Below are 15,853 nucleotides of genomic sequence, written 5' to 3'. Positions count from 1 at the left end.
AGGGCTGGGATCAGAAGCCACTGGCTTCCTTGACCAGAAGATGAATTCTGAATAGCCTGTAACAGAGATTTTTCTCTTGCAAGAAATTTTGTGACTGTTTGTTGCCTATAAATCAACTTAATTTACATTTTGAGCCTATGGTCAGGCTAGTGGGAAATCACAAGCCCTTTCTCTCTTTATTTTCAATAGGTGATATATTTATATGGCTCAGAAATAAAATATATGTAAAGTGATGCTGTGAAAATCTCCTTCTCACCCTCATACATAACCATGGATATTGGTTTCTTATGAATCCTTCTAGGCTTTCATTATATTTATATACAAGTGAGCATAAGAATGTAATTGAATGCAAGTGTGTGTGTGCGCGCGCACACACACACACACACACACACACACATTCTGATTTGCTCCCTTTTCCCACAAAATATGGCCTACTACACAATCTACCCAACATTTTACCTTCGTTCTCTCCCTTGAAATGTCTGGTAGATCTTTCTCTACAGAGAGGTTGGTCATTCTTTTCTGCAGCTGCCTGGTATCCCATGGCAAGGAGGACTGTGGTTTGACCAACCATCTCCCACTAACAGACATCGAGATTGTTCACGAACTTCCACCATTACAACAACGCTACACTGAATAATACAGAGTTTAAACAATGGGGGGAAATGGAGAAACTAGCATTTTATTATGTTTTTCCCAGTGATTTCTTTCTCCTGCTGCTGTTTCTTCCTGCTGCATTTTTATCTTGCTGGAAGCCAAATGCTGATGCTTTATTACAGTTTGCGCATGGTTCAGGGCCATTTTCACAGTTGGAATTACACAATAAAACAGAAAAATGCATATTTGTGGAAGTCCTAAAAGTAGTGACAACAGCAGCAAATCTCACATTTTTCCAGGATCTTCTGCAGCCCTCAGTGCTGACAGGGCAGGCTGGTGGGGACTGGGCAAGTTCGGTGCACGGTGACACAATCAGATGCAGACCCCTCCTTAGTGTCCCAGGACACTAAGAAGCCTAGGTTGTGCCAGGGCTGCGGACCACCCGGAAGTCACCCAGGAATTTTTTCCTCCACTCACTGGTGGAGAGGATGGAAAGCCAGGACTCCAAGTGATATCTGCCTGCCAGTGTTCGAGGCAGCATTATTCACAATAACGAAGGGGTAGTAGCAAGCCCGGTGTCCCCTGAGCAATGAATAAATAAGAAAACATAGTATATGCATATAATGGCATGTCGTTCAGCCTTTTTAGGAAGGAAATTCTGGCAAATGCTACAGTATGGATGAGCCTTGAGGACATTACAGTAAATGAAATAAGCCAGTACAAAAGGACACATACTATGTGATTTCACTGCTGTGAGGTCCCGAGAGGGGTCACACTCCTAGAGACCGAAGGTACAATGGCGGTTGCCAGTGGCTGGTGGAAGGGAGTGGGGAGTTACTGTTTGATGGGTACAGAGTTTCCGTTTTGCATGTAAAGAGTTCTGAATATGCATGGTGGTGACGGTCGTATAGTAATATGAATGTGCTTAATGAGACTGAATTGTACACTTAAAAATGGCTAGGATAATGAGTTTTATGTATATCTTACCACCATTTAAATTTGGTTTTAAGAGGAAGAAAGAAAGAAAGAAAGAAAGAAAGAAAGAAAGAAAGAAAGAAAGAAAACATAGGCAACCCCTTGAGGTCTCTGTGGAAGCAGCTGTAAGGGAGGCTTTTCCAGTGAAATCCTTGTTCTCCACGGCCCCTTCGCCTGCAATCAGTGGAGGGAGTCACAGAGAAAGTCTCCACCATGAGGCTGGTAGCAGTGGGAAGGCTGGCTGACACTTATCAGCCAGCCTCTAAGCTAGGCTTCTTACTTTATCTCATGTGACCTTGTTAAATCTCCACAGAGTCAACACTATCTGCATTTTGCAGATGAGAAAACTGGTGACCAGCAAATCCAAGAAAAATAACTAAAAACCATTAATGCTAAAAAATACCACAAAACAAAAACAAACAAACAAAACAACCAAACCAAAAAACCCTGCAAGGAGTAAGGTGGACAGGACACAAAGTAGATGACAATCAGTGCCTTCCCCGGTACTAAGGCATCCAGCTGAAACCGTAAAAGTCATTTCACGCACAGCAACAATCTAACTACTAAGGACTGGGGAAGCACTATGAAAATCTGCTGAAGAAACTAAATACAAGAGGGATTGGGGCGACGGGATAGTGTCAGAAAATTCACTCCTACCTGGTGTAATGGACTGAACATGTATGTTCTCCCAAACCCAAATGCTAAATCCTAAAGCCCAGAGTAACAGTATCTGGAGGCGGGGCCTTTGGGAGATGAGTCAGTCCTGAGGGTGGGGCCCTTGAAAAATGGGATTAGTGCCCTTATGAAAGAGACCCCCAGAGGCTCCCTGGCTCCTTCCACCACGGGAGGCCACAGTGATAAGATGGTCATTTATGAACCACAGAGCAGGCTCTCACTAGACACTGGATCTTCCAGTGCCTTGATCTGGACTTTTGGCCTCCAGGAAATGATTTTCTGTTATAAAATACCCAGTCTATGGTAGTTTTGTTATAACAGCTCAGACAGACTAAGACACCTAGTATTAGCTCTGTACAATTTGAATTTTTATGACAAGTATTTTTATAACAACGAAAAGCTGCTAAAATACAAGTAAGGTTAAGAAAATTGTCCAGGTCAGAATTTGAAAGCAAATCAATCCAAATCCAAAAGGATTCCTTTATCCTCCACCACCCCAGAGTCCACCCACGATGACCCCTGTTGGTTTGCATTAGGATCATCAACAGAATGAAAACACGAATATCTAAAACTCCTGTGGAGGGCTCAGTGGGCCCTGACTCTACACAGTGCTCTGACTCCAGCGTAAACACTGTTGCTATAAAAAGGTTCCCTGATTTAAGAACTTTCCAAGCCAGGCCACAGTATGGGACAGGGGGTGTGATGCGTGGGGCAGAGTCGGCGGGAGGGCACGTTACATTGTATTCAATGAGAATGGTGCCCCCTGGACCATAATTCAAAGCAGAGCCTTTGCTCTGGGCCCCGAATTTCCTATCCCATTTCCCCAGCGACTTGTTGTATGTCACTGCCCCCAAGTCTCACCCCTTGGCTTGGACCTAGTTTCTCCCTACCCAGGCCCTTTGGATGGGACCCTTCACTTATACTGTCTGCTTCCCCTTGGCACTGAGCCTTGAAGCTTCGGACCTACCCTGTGACAGACCAGACTCCACTTCATGAGAGCAGATTCCGGGCAATTTCCTGAAGGTGCTGCAGGAAAAACCTTTATCCCTTGGCTCCCTGGATGACCACATTCCCTGCAAGAATCCATCTCATTGTACTCTTAGTACCTTCCCAAATCCTCAGCTCTTTACAAGACCCACAGCAATGCACAGCCCAGAACTCCCAGAAAAGGACACCCAATCACTCTTTTGTGCTTTCCTTTCAATTACCCATGCCCAGATTTCCAGTCCACTAGGCACACGTATCTCTTATATATTCACTTTATGTACAGCAAATTCCTCCCATACAGTTGAGTTACTCTAGAAATGTAATAACATTTGCAAAGCACTCTTGCATACCTGTTTCACTTGGTAGTTACAGAAACCCTGTTAGGTAGCCATGTGACCCGCTAGGATGGGCCATCTGCACAATAACAATCATAATAATATCTGACATTACGGAGAGCTGGCTGTGTTCCAGGCAATGTGCTAATAAGCACCTCATATGCATTATCTCATTAAAGTTTAAAACCACCCTCTGAGGTTGCTATTATTATCCCCACTTTACAAATAAGGACACCGATGCTCAGAGATGTTAAGTAACTTTCCCAAGGTCACACAGCTAGTAAGTGGTGGCGCTGGGATTCAAACCCGGGTCTTCAAAGTTCTTTCTGTTGTACTATGATCCAGAAAGATATGGTGATAGTAATTAGAAATGCCAAAGTGCATGAAGGGTGAAAGAGGAAAACCATAAAAATCAAAAAAGAATTCAAAAAGCACATATATCTAGACCAATGACCCTACACTCCTCCTGGAACCCAGGAAGTTCTGTATCATGATTGATGTCATTTACACAGCACTACTCTGTGCTAGGCCAAGGGGCTTCCACGTGACTTTTTCTTACTAGTTGTGTGACTAAGGCACGGTCAAGTCTCCCAACATCCTGAACATCGTTTTCTCTCTTGTAAAACGAGCTGAAGATGCCTAGTCACACAGCTGTTATTACAGGTGAATGGATGGCACTCAACATTACCGTCACAATGGTTGTGATCAGAGTAGGGGGACACTCAAGGCCCCCTTAGGTATGAGGGGCCCCCTTCCCAGAGCACCCTACCCCGACCCTAGCCTGCTGTCTCCCCCAACAGCATTGGCCAAGACTGAGTACATGACCATCCCTAAATCAGTCACTGGCAATGGGATAAATGCCATCTAGATTAGACTAGTCACTGGCGGGGGGGTCGGAGTAGGGGGTGGGGGGGTGGAGGGGGGACACAGTCTAAACAGGCAAAAATAATTTACAAGAAATTCCTTTTTACTTTGTTTAACTTGAGCCTTTCTAAACATCTTCACAATTCTTGGGAGCCAGTCAGGAGGCCCCTTCTCCCAAAGCTCCCCCTCTACTTCCAGCCCTCAGATCTCCCTCCTTCGTATGATGCATCCGCCCATCCCTTCTGATGCCAGCTTCCCCTTCTCTCCGGTCTGGTCCTTCTCCACCTCGCCTTGGAGTCATCCTTACTCCTCTTTGTCTCCCACCCAAACCCAATCTAACAGAAAATCCTTGGCCTCTACCTTCAAACCAGGTAGAGGGGCTGGTGGCTTCTCAGCCCTTCCCTGCCCCAGCTGTGCTCCAGGCCACCACACTCTCTCCCCTGAATTCGTGTAAGTTTACCCACGATCTCCCTGCTCCCACACTTGTCCCGCGGTGGAGGCCATGAAGTGCCACCCGGATCCACCCTTGGGACCACTGCACTCATTTCCCTAGCGGTCAGGAGTGTCACCTGCTGATGGCTCTCAGCCGAGTCCCTCCCCAGGAAGGCCCTCTGAGGAAGTAAGAGCAGCCCACGTCCTATGACTGGTCAGTGTAGGGATATAAAGCCCCGGCCACTTACCTCAATCCAGGACATCTCCCATTGAGCCAATGTTGCCGTTGCAAAACACTGACATGCAAAACACTACGTGCCCTGCCTCCCTCACTCCCTGACGGACGCTGCTCTCCAGGGCACACCCTGCACACACTCCTCCCTCTCGGAGTCCGTTTCTGGGGAAATCCAACTATGACACCCTCTGCTGTCTCCTTTCCCACCGAAGCAGCCAGAAGGATACTGATAGTATCATAACACAAATCCCATCATGTCACACACTCTGCTCACATCTCCCTTGTGGCTCCTTATCTCTCTCAGGCCAAAAGCCAAGATCCCAGTAATGGCTCCAAGGCCCCCAAGAGTCTGTGCATGAACTCTCTCTCCTTTGCTCCCTCCCCACAGCCTCCCCAGCCTCCCTGCCATGCTTGGCGTGCCCCACCTCGGTGCCTTCGTTCACACTCATGTGCGCCCTGCCCACCGCTGTCGTCCAGCTCCCTCCGAGGCTCAGGTCTCACCTCCCTCTAGCCTCTGCCCAGATGTCACCTGTGTGTGAAGCCAAGCCTGACCACCCTTCCAGGTTCTAACACCCCTCCCAGACTGTTCATCTCTCCTAGCCCACTTCATGTTTTCCATTGCACTTACTGTATTCTAGAATACCAGAACTTATTATGTTTAATGCTTATTACCTACCACTCCTCCCACTAGAATGTAAGTTCTCAAAACAAATGATCCCTGTTTTGTTCAGTGCTGCATCTCGAGGGCCTAGAATGAAGCCTGGCTCATAGAAGACTCTCAGCGAATCCGTGTGGAATGAACAAGTGAATGAATAAGAGAATGAATCCAAACGTGCTTTACAAGAGCCTAAATTCTCCCCAAGATGCAACACAGTTCATTTATGTCATCATGGGAAAGAGGAATAAGTCTCTGTCAATAATTTTTATCCCAGCACATAAATACACTCTGGGCCCTCTACCTTACAGCAGAAGCCTTCCTTATAAGTGAAGATTATACCTTGTAAGTGAAGAAGTCCCACCAATTTCAGTACCCAAGTTCATATCTGTATTAAAATCAGATTTCTGGGGCACTGGGTGGCTCAGTCAGGTAAGCGTCTGTCATGATCTCAAGTCATTCAGCTCAAGTCACGATCTCACAGTTCACGAGTTTGAGCCCCCCATTGGGCTCTGTGCTGACAGCTCAGAGCCTGGAGCCTGCTTTGGATTCTGTGTCTCCCTCTCTCTCTGCCCCTCCCCTGTTCACACGTTGTCTCTCTCTTTCAAAAACAAGCATTAAAAAAATCATTTAATCATATTTCTGCCTAGTGAAAAAAAGAATAAATGATATGGTTGGCCCGTAAAGGCTTCCCCACGTTGTTACAAGGACAACATGAGATCTTGCATGGCGACGGCTTCTTCTGATGCCTGACAGATATTTAGCACTGTCTGGAAGGCAGATCGGTTATTTCTTTCATTTCCTCAGTGCTAACCCAGGGAGAGCCAAAATATCAGACAGGTTGCTGCTAATGGTGGCGGGCTTTAGTCTTTGACATTAAGAAAAATTTATTTTCCAATTTTCTACAATGTAGCTAAAATTACAATATAAATTGCACAAGTATGTATTTACCTAAGGAGCAGGAGGAATAAATTGCGAGTAAAACACATTGGAGTAATACACCTAGTGTGTGCCTAGATAAATAATATGAATACATTTTTTTAAAAATTTTTTTAATGTTTATTTATTCTTGAGAGAGAGAGACACACACAGAGTGCGAGTGGGGGAGGGGCAGCGAGCGGGGAGACACAGAATCCGAAGCAGGTTCCAGGCCCTGAGCTGTCAGCACAGAGCCCGACATGGGGCTCGAACTCACAAACGGTGAGATCAGACCTGAGCCAAAGTTGGACGCTTAACCAACTGAGTCACCCAGGCACCCCTGAATACATTTTTTTAAATGCCTTAACCAAGAAGTTAACAGTAGTCAGGTTAACAGACAGTTGAATCAGGAATACGAGATTCAATTGATGGAAATTGTTATTAAAGAATTTTCCAGTAGAGAAAGTGGTGCATCCAATGCATCAACCTTTCTTAAAGGCAGAACTAGGAAGCAGATGAAAATGGGTCAGGGTAGTAAGAGCAGTACCCTTTACTATACACAGAGACAAATCCTTCAACCAGCCCAGGTGGTTTATTTGATCCTATCAGGGTCTGATTTTTCTGGCTTTTTTGGAAACTTCTCAAACTTTAACGTTCACTTCCTCCTTTGAAGGGTGAAGTTCACCAACTCTTGTACATACTTAAAGAGATTAATTTTTAAGCTCTCTCCTCTGATATAAAATGTACACCTCCTCCTCTCCTTTCATGTTCGGTTCCCACTGGGGCAAAGCAGGCACAAAAGGTCTGAAGAAGCCTCAGCTACTATTAAGGAAGAAATGCATGGCTGTGATCAGGCTGAAGAAATCGATCAGGAAGATTTAAAAACGAGCCCATCCACTAATTGCCTTCTATACGTCAGACACTTTACAAACATGAGCTCATTTAAATCTCATAACAGCCCTTAAAAGTGTAACGGCTATCATCCTTATGGGGCACATGGGGACACGAAAGCTCCAAAAGGTAAGATTATACAATGACTAAGTGGTGGAGGAAGGAGGTGAGCAGGTATAGTGATCTGTTTCCAGAGCCCGTGCTCTCAGCCATGACCCTATGTACCTTCCGACCTCTCAGTAAAAGGCCTGCCCAGGCGAATAAGGCACTAGGCATTTCTCCCCTGGGACAACAGACAAGGGTGCAGTGAGAGAAGCACAACAGCCCTGGGGGCACAGAGACCTCACTCGGGGCAAACGCTGGTCCTTGGAAAATGCTCCCCCAAAGAGAGATGTGCCTGCGAAGAATTTGAAGGCAAAGCTATGGAAGCAGTTGTGGGATACAGAGCAGTAGTGTTTGCCCAAGTCAGTGAAGACATTCTGGTCAAGTAGTGACTTATGGAGTGATTTAACTCAGCATTTTACCATGATGCACTTTTAAGGTGTGGTTTTCTTTGTATTTACTCAGCTTATGGTTTATGGAGCTTCTTGAAACCATTGTCAGTTTTGGAAGGTCCTCGTCAATTTGCTCTTCAAATACTGCTCCTGCCCTAGTCTCTGACCTGCTTGCCTTCCAGGACTCCAAATACACGTTAGATCGTTCATACTCCATATGTCTCTTACACTCTTTCCTGTGTTTTCTATCCTTTTCCTCTGTGTGGTTCAGGCTATTTCTTCCTGACCTGCCTTCTAATTTACTATTCCTTTCTTCAACTACTACATCGTATCTGTGTTGAAACCCACTGCTGAGTTCTTATCTTCTATTACTATATTTTTCAGTTCTAGAATTTCCATTTGGTTCTTTTCACATCTCCAGTTCTCTACTCCAAATTGTCCGCTAATTTCTTGATGATATTAATCACCATCATTTTTAAGTCTGTATCGAATAACTCCAATGTCTGGATCTATTGTAGCTGTGTTTTTTCGTCAGGTTTTCAGTCATGTAGATTTGACATCATGTATGAAAAATTACACAGAAAATTTGAAGCTCTGGGTGATAGTATCTTCCTTCCAAAACAATTTGTTTTTGCTTCTTTCAGGCAGTTCATGTGGGAGCAAATCACCGTAATGCATTCAGGGATTCAGCTGATTTAAATCTGAGCTTCAGTCTTGGTGAGAGGTTCTCTACTTCTGGTTCGTCCCCATCTGAAAGAATGGACTTTCAGAAGTCCCAGCTGAAATCCTGTGATTTGTATCAGAACCTCTCCTCGTTGGTGTGCTGTAAACTATCATTTCTGTCCCCTCAGTCCCATAAAAATGCCAGAAGCTCTGCTGTCACCTCCATGGTATCTCAGTCACCACCTTCTGCTTTGGCAATTGCCTCAAGGGGATAAGTGGCACCCACTGATACTTATGTTGCTGAATCTCCTCTCTGGAACCTTGGTCCCTTGGGTCCTCACTTCTTTGGTAGGTCTCTGCTACTCCCAGACATTGTTTTCTAGATATCATAGCTCCTAGTTGTTTATAGTAAGATGGTTGGTGTGCAATAAGCTAGTCCATCATTACTGAAAGTGGAAATCCCTCTCATGGCTTTGTAATTGAATAAAGTGATGAGTTGGGTAATGAAAATTGGTGTCACGGCAGTGGGGGCTGCTGGGCAGGAAGCCAAAAAGGGAACAAGTGTATTCTGGAAGACAAGATTGCTCAGCAAGGGGAAACACTGGATGGGCTACTTTGCTCTCCCTCTTCCCCTCTCATGCACGTAATTTGGATTTAAGAGTCTCTGGAAGGTGGATTTGAGCATCTGAATAGGTTTGTAAGGAAACAATACCTACAACCAATAACTGTATTTTCTGAAATTAGAGCTTTATGGTCAAGGGCAAATTTCATTTTTAAATAAGAGTAAATAAATGAAACATGCAGGGGCGCCTGGGTGGCTCAGTTGATTGAGGGTCTGACTCTTGGTTTTGGCTCAGGTCATGATCCCAGGCTGTGAGATCGAGCCCTGCATCAGGCTCCACACTCAGCATGGAGCCTGCTTAGGATTCTCTCTCTCTCTCTCTCTCTCTCTCTCTCCTGCCCACACGTGCATATATACTCTCTCTAAGATAAAAATAAATAAGTAAATAAAGTGCCGCAGATACCATAAAAGGAATTTAAAATATTGCTAACACTGGCTACAGTGAATTAGACCAAGGACTAAATTTCCATTTGCTTGAATGAAAGCAAATTAATTGAATGCAATATGAATCACATGCACCCCATACAGTGGATAACTAAAACCTTTCTGGAATATAAAGCCTTTCCGGAAGATTTGGAAAGGTTCAGAAACCATATCATTAGGCTTCCATGACCATATGTGCAAGCCACATTTAAATGACATCTGCTGGTCAAAACAGCTTGTGTATTTAACCTTTTGGGGTGTCTGGGTGGCTCCGTTGGTTAAGCGTCTGACTTCAGCTCAGGTCATGATTTCGCCATTCGTGAGTTTAAGCACCATTCGTGCTGATAGCTCAGAGCCTGGAACCTATTTTGGATTCTATGCCTCCCTTTCTCTATCTGCCCCTCCCCCACTCACACTCTGTTTCTCTCTCTCTCTCTCTCTCTCTCTCTCTCTGCCAAACATAAGCATTAAAAAAAAGTTTTTAAGTGCCACCTTTTGATAAATACACCCCTTCTAAGTGAATCAGACTTGAAAGCCACTGTGGGTGTGTGAAATGGTCACTTGTGTTCTGACAGAGGTGTGCCTTATAGAATTCTCCTTTCCGACAACTGTCCACTTCACTTTTGCTTTAATTTCGTTCTTCAGTAGAATTAACTTTTGGTTTGAAAATAGAAAACCGCTTTACTACCCAGCTAAGTAACTGAGGTTGAAATCTACATGTAAGATGGGGTTTTGGTGGATACCAGCACTGCCATTCAGGGAACAGAATCTTGAGGGTGATTTTGAGCCTTTTGAGAGTGTACAAAGACTGAAATAAAGCCACCTCAGGAAAGTCTTATTTCCTTAGCAACTTCCTGTTTCATTGGACCTCAGAGAAATCATACCTGTTCAGTGACTGAATTTAAAACTCATTTTGAGTTTATTTTTGTGTATGGTGTAAGAAAGTGGTCTAGTTTCATTCTTCTACATGTTGCTGTCCAGTTCTCTCTCCCAGCACCATTTGCTAAAGAGACTAAGACAGTCAAAGAAAGACAGATATCATATGTTTTCACTCACATGTGGATCTTGAGAAACTTAACAGAAAACCATGGGGGAAAGGAAGGGGGGAAAAAGTAGTTACAGAGAGGGAGGGAAGCAAACCATGAGAGACTCTTAAATACAGAGAACAAACTGAGGGTTGATAGGGAGTCAGGGAGAGGAGAAAGTGGGTGATGGGCATTGAGGAGGGCACTTGTTGGGATGAACACTGGCTGTTTTATGTAAGCCAATATGACAATAAACTATATTAAAAGAGAGAGAGAGAGAAACGTAAAATACATACATACATACATACATCTTTTTATTTTTTTAATTTTTTTAATGTTTATTTATTTTTGAGAGAGAGAGACAGAGCACGAGCAGGGGAGGGGCAGAGAGAGAGGGAGATGCAGAATCTGAAGCAGGCTCCAGGCTCCGAGCTGTCAGCACAGAGCCCGACACAGGGCTCGAACTCATGGACTGCAAGATCATGACCTGAGCCAAAGTTGGACGCCCAACCGACTGAGCCACCCAGGCGCCCCAATAAATACATCTTAACTCAAATGTTCACAAAGCTTTCTCTGAAAGGAGGTTCATCAAAAGGTTGATCTAATGTGTCTACCTTCCTATACACACACATACATGTGCATATATATTTGGAAAATTGGAAACAATTCAAAAACCAAATGATGGTGATTGGATAAGTAAAAAGTGATTTAATTTTATAGAAGATTTTTCAATGACAGAAAAATTCAAGCAATAACACACATAAAAAGTAAGTTCCAAACATTATAGTGTGATTCCATTTTTTTAATGTTTATCTATTTTTAAGAGAAAGAGACACACACAGAGAATGCGAGCAGGGGAGGGGCAGAGAGAGAGGAAGACACAGAATGCGAAGCAGGCTCCAGGCTGTGAACTGTCAGCACAGAGACTGACGTGGGACTTGAACTCACGAACGGTGAGATCATGACCTGAGCCAAAGTTGGACCCTCAACCGACGGAGCCACTCAGGTGCCCCAAATGTGATTCCATTTTTATGAGGAAAGAAATGGTGTAATTTTATTTTCTCATTTATGCCTCTCCGTATTTTCCAAATTTTCTAATACAACACGACGTCAAGAGCTATTTCATATTTACACACTTTGGGGTCTGGCAGAGTTCTCAATTATATACCGATAAGAAATGTATTCCCAAGGAGCAGCAAGCAGTCTAGGATGCAGGCTAGCGCAGGTCTAGGATGGAAAGACGTGAGCTCCGGTCCCAGCTTCCTCATCCACTCTCGAGTCTCTGTGGACAAGTCACGTCGCCCCTGGGAACCTCGGTTCCCTCATCTATAAAGATGGAGATGATCATCCCTGTCCTGCCTTCTTCCCTTCATGAGCACAAAGATCAAACACAGTGAAGTTCATGAAAGCGTTTTGCCAAGGGGCGAGTGCAAACCAGTAAGAGAAATAATTGCCACTGCTAAAGATGCTCTTAATGTTCGTATGGGTCTGACTCAAGCTTATAAAGTTAAGGCTCTGTATTTTACATCAATTAAGATGTTCATCCCTACAGTGCGCCTGTTCCATCCAATACAAACATGGGACCCTATGCAGAGCACTAAAGCGGGGGTACTGGACAGGTGGGTAGCACCAGCCAATCCAGAAAGAGAGAAAAAAAAACACAAGGTATTTATAAAACCCACTAAAGTAAGGAACAGCTGTCCAGGCCCCAGGGGCACATTATCAACAGTTATACGACGCCAGAAAAGGTAAGGATGCTGTGGGAGATACGTCCACATATGAGGGACAGGATAATTTTTTAGATGATTAACATACTCCTCTCCCTTCCAAATCCATGAAAAAAAAGAATTTTTGACCAACACACTGAGATATTTTGTCCAAACATGGGAGGAACATAAGAAAAGCAATAAGGAAAATCTTGACCTTTCATCTCAGTTTTCCATTCTTGCTTTCTCTACTCTGACAATTCCACCACTGAATCATTGTGTCATCTTAGACAAGTCACTCCATTTTCCTTTTATTTTTAAATATTTTTAAATGTTTATTTATTTTTGAGAGAGAGAGAGATACAGAGTGTGAGCAGGGGAGGGGCAGAGAGAGACAGGGAGATACAGAATCCAAAGCAGGCTCCAGGCTCTGAGCTGTTAGCTCAGGGCCTGATGCAGGGCTTGAACTCACAGACCACGATTTCATGATCAGAGCCGAAGCCAGACGCTTAACCGATTGAGCCACCCAGGTGCCCCATCTGCTTTTCTGATCTCAGTTTCTTTACCTGTAAAACGGGCCTGTGCCATTCCAAAGCCACAAACATTGAAGTGATACATGAAGCTGTCGCTAAGTTTTGGGCTCCAGGTGGACACAAATGGGCTTTGGACTCAGGAGACGGGACTCCATGCTGGCTTTGTTGTTGTCTGCAACCCAAGCCCACCGCCCCCCACAGTGCTCAGATTGCTCAGGACTGGTTAGGAGGGTCTTGAGCCCCCAAGTCCAGCCACCCTTAAAGCTACACACATCCATCATCCGCCCAGACTGGCTTCCCTCCGCTTCAGGTGGCACTCTGTGCGAGGACACTGCCTCTGACATGCTGACCCTGTACAGACAGGGGATGCACGTGGGTTGTTTTTATACTTACAAAAATAAACAGATCTGCACTGAACAGTCCACATGTTTTCACTGCCCAGTAAGATTCCTGGTGGCCAAGACTAGAAATGTGTGAAATGTCATGTCTCCCTTCCTCTTCCCTGACTTCTTCCCAAACTGACCATCTTATTTTGCTTCCAGATCTTCACTCTAAAAAGCTCCCCTGATGAATAATCCAGTGTATATAAATCTGTGTCCATTTTTAAGACTATTTCTGAAAGTGAAACTATGGGGTTATAAGACCATTTTAAGGCTCTTAACACACAGTATACCACATTGTTTTCTGGAAAGAAGTATCAATTGATATTCCTACCAGCAATGTAAGTTCTGTGCACGTCTTTTTTTTTTTTTATTTGCCATTATGAGCAGTTTTTTAAAAATGTCCTTCTTCTTCCCTCTTAGTTTGTATTTCTGAGATAAGTAACAAGCATGAACGTTTCATTTCAAGTGTACTAGTCTTTTTTAGTGAATTATCTGTTCATGTCCTCTTCCTATTTAAGTGGCTATAAGTTCACCCTATAAATTTTGTGAAGCAATTTCTTCCTTAGGGGGGAAGACTCAATTCTAGCCAGAAAAATAAAAAGTGGCCACTTTTCAGTTGGTTGGGATTTGCACCATGCAAAATGAAACATCTATAAAATAAAAACAACTTTAAATATTCATTTCCCTTTGAGGCTTGGCGACTGGGAACGTACTTCCAGTTTACTGCACACGCTCACTCTTGCTGTTCAAGAAAGCTTTCCAGAACTTTAAGATATGACAAGGAGAAGACTTTATGTTCTTCTCTCAGTACCGAAGAAAGCAGACGTGGCTCTAAATTCCAGCCAGCAGGTGGATTTCATTCTCTGCACAGAAGCAGCACATGTTTTGACTAGTGATGCCCAAGGATCAGAAACCTTAATCTTCATGTCTCTTCTGGAGGAGACTTATTGAGACTCCAAATCGCCAATTCAGAACTCATTATATTTGACAACAGTTGAGGTAAACTATCATTTTCAGGTAACAAAACATTGTCATTTCGTAGACAACGAAACTCCACAGGGCCCCATCGACAGAAAGTGATGACAGAGGAAGGTAATAATACACTGTAGTCCAGAGACCAGAGCCGTGCGAGATTCGGGTGTTGACAAAGCTAATTTGGGAAAAGGAAAAACCATGTAGGGCCATCTAAGGCATTGGGAAATGAATTTTGAAGGGAGTTAGGTGAAAGGCGCTTGAGCTAAAAAAAAAAAAATGAGGCAAAGTCTCAAGGGGTAAAAAGCAACTGTACCTGACAACCGTGTTTCTTTTTTTAAATTTAATTAATTTTTTTTAAAATTTACATCCAAGTTAGTTAGCATACAGTGCAACAGTGATTTCAGGAGTAGATTCCTTAATGCCCCTGACCCGTTTAGCCCATCCCCCCTCCCACAACCCCTCCATCAACCCTCAGTTTGTTCCCCATATTTAAGAGTCTCTTATGTTTTGTCCCCCTCCCTGTTTTTTTTTAATATATAAAATTTATTGTCAAATTGGTTTCCATACAACACCCAGTGCTCATCCCAAAAGATGCCCTCTTCAATACCCATCACCCACCGTCCCCTCCCCCTCCCTGTTTTTATATTCTTTTTGCTTCCCTTCCCTTATGTTCATCTGTTTTGTCTCTTAAAGTCCTCACATGAGTGAAGTCATGTGATATTTGTCTTTCTCTGAGTGACTAATTTCGCTTAGCATAACACCTTCTAGTTCCATCCATATAGTTGCAAATGGCAAGATTTCATTCTTTTTGATTGCCAAACAACTCGTGTTTCAAACACAAGAGTCAAGAGCTTCCTGCCCAAATGCTGAACAAAGTAACAAAATCTGTCCTGTTGCCACACATGACCAAGACATGACCTAAAGCAAGTTGTAATGAATGATGGAAAAGCGACACTCCAAAAGAGGCAAATTAAGTAATTTCTAGATGGCATCCGGAAAGATTTACCTAGTAAAAGCAATCATGGATCCCATTTAGAGAAACTTTTTGACACAAGATGATACTTCGGTGGGGGGGGGAGGGGGGGAATTTTGTATCTTTTCACAGGGGAGGCTTTGTAATTAAAGCTTTTTTGTTCAGACCAACAAAATGCATTCAGTCCGGATCCTTGAAGTGAAGGTGAGCTCCCCAGCCTAACAGACACGTCCCGGGACCTCTGTGTGTTTTAGAAGCGGCACCTGGTCGGTGGCTCAAGGACCTCCCCTCACCAGGTGACCCGCCACACAGGGGTGCGGGAGAGCAGAGGGTGGAGACGTTTACCCTCCCTTCTCGTGGCTTTCGGATATTCAGGGGGGAACCTGTCACTCTGACGTGGCTATTCTGCCTAGGGTGCGGCACCAGGTTGAGGACAGCGTGGCAGAGGCCGTGGGGGCTGGGGAAGAGGGGCAAAAGGGTCTACATGTCTGT

Source organism: Acinonyx jubatus, chromosome D2 (genome assembly GCF_027475565.1).
Source record: "Acinonyx jubatus isolate Ajub_Pintada_27869175 chromosome D2, VMU_Ajub_asm_v1.0, whole genome shotgun sequence".
NCBI classification, from domain to species: Eukaryota; Metazoa; Chordata; class Mammalia; order Carnivora; family Felidae; genus Acinonyx; species Acinonyx jubatus.
Note: the sequence above shows the minus strand (reverse complement) of the source record.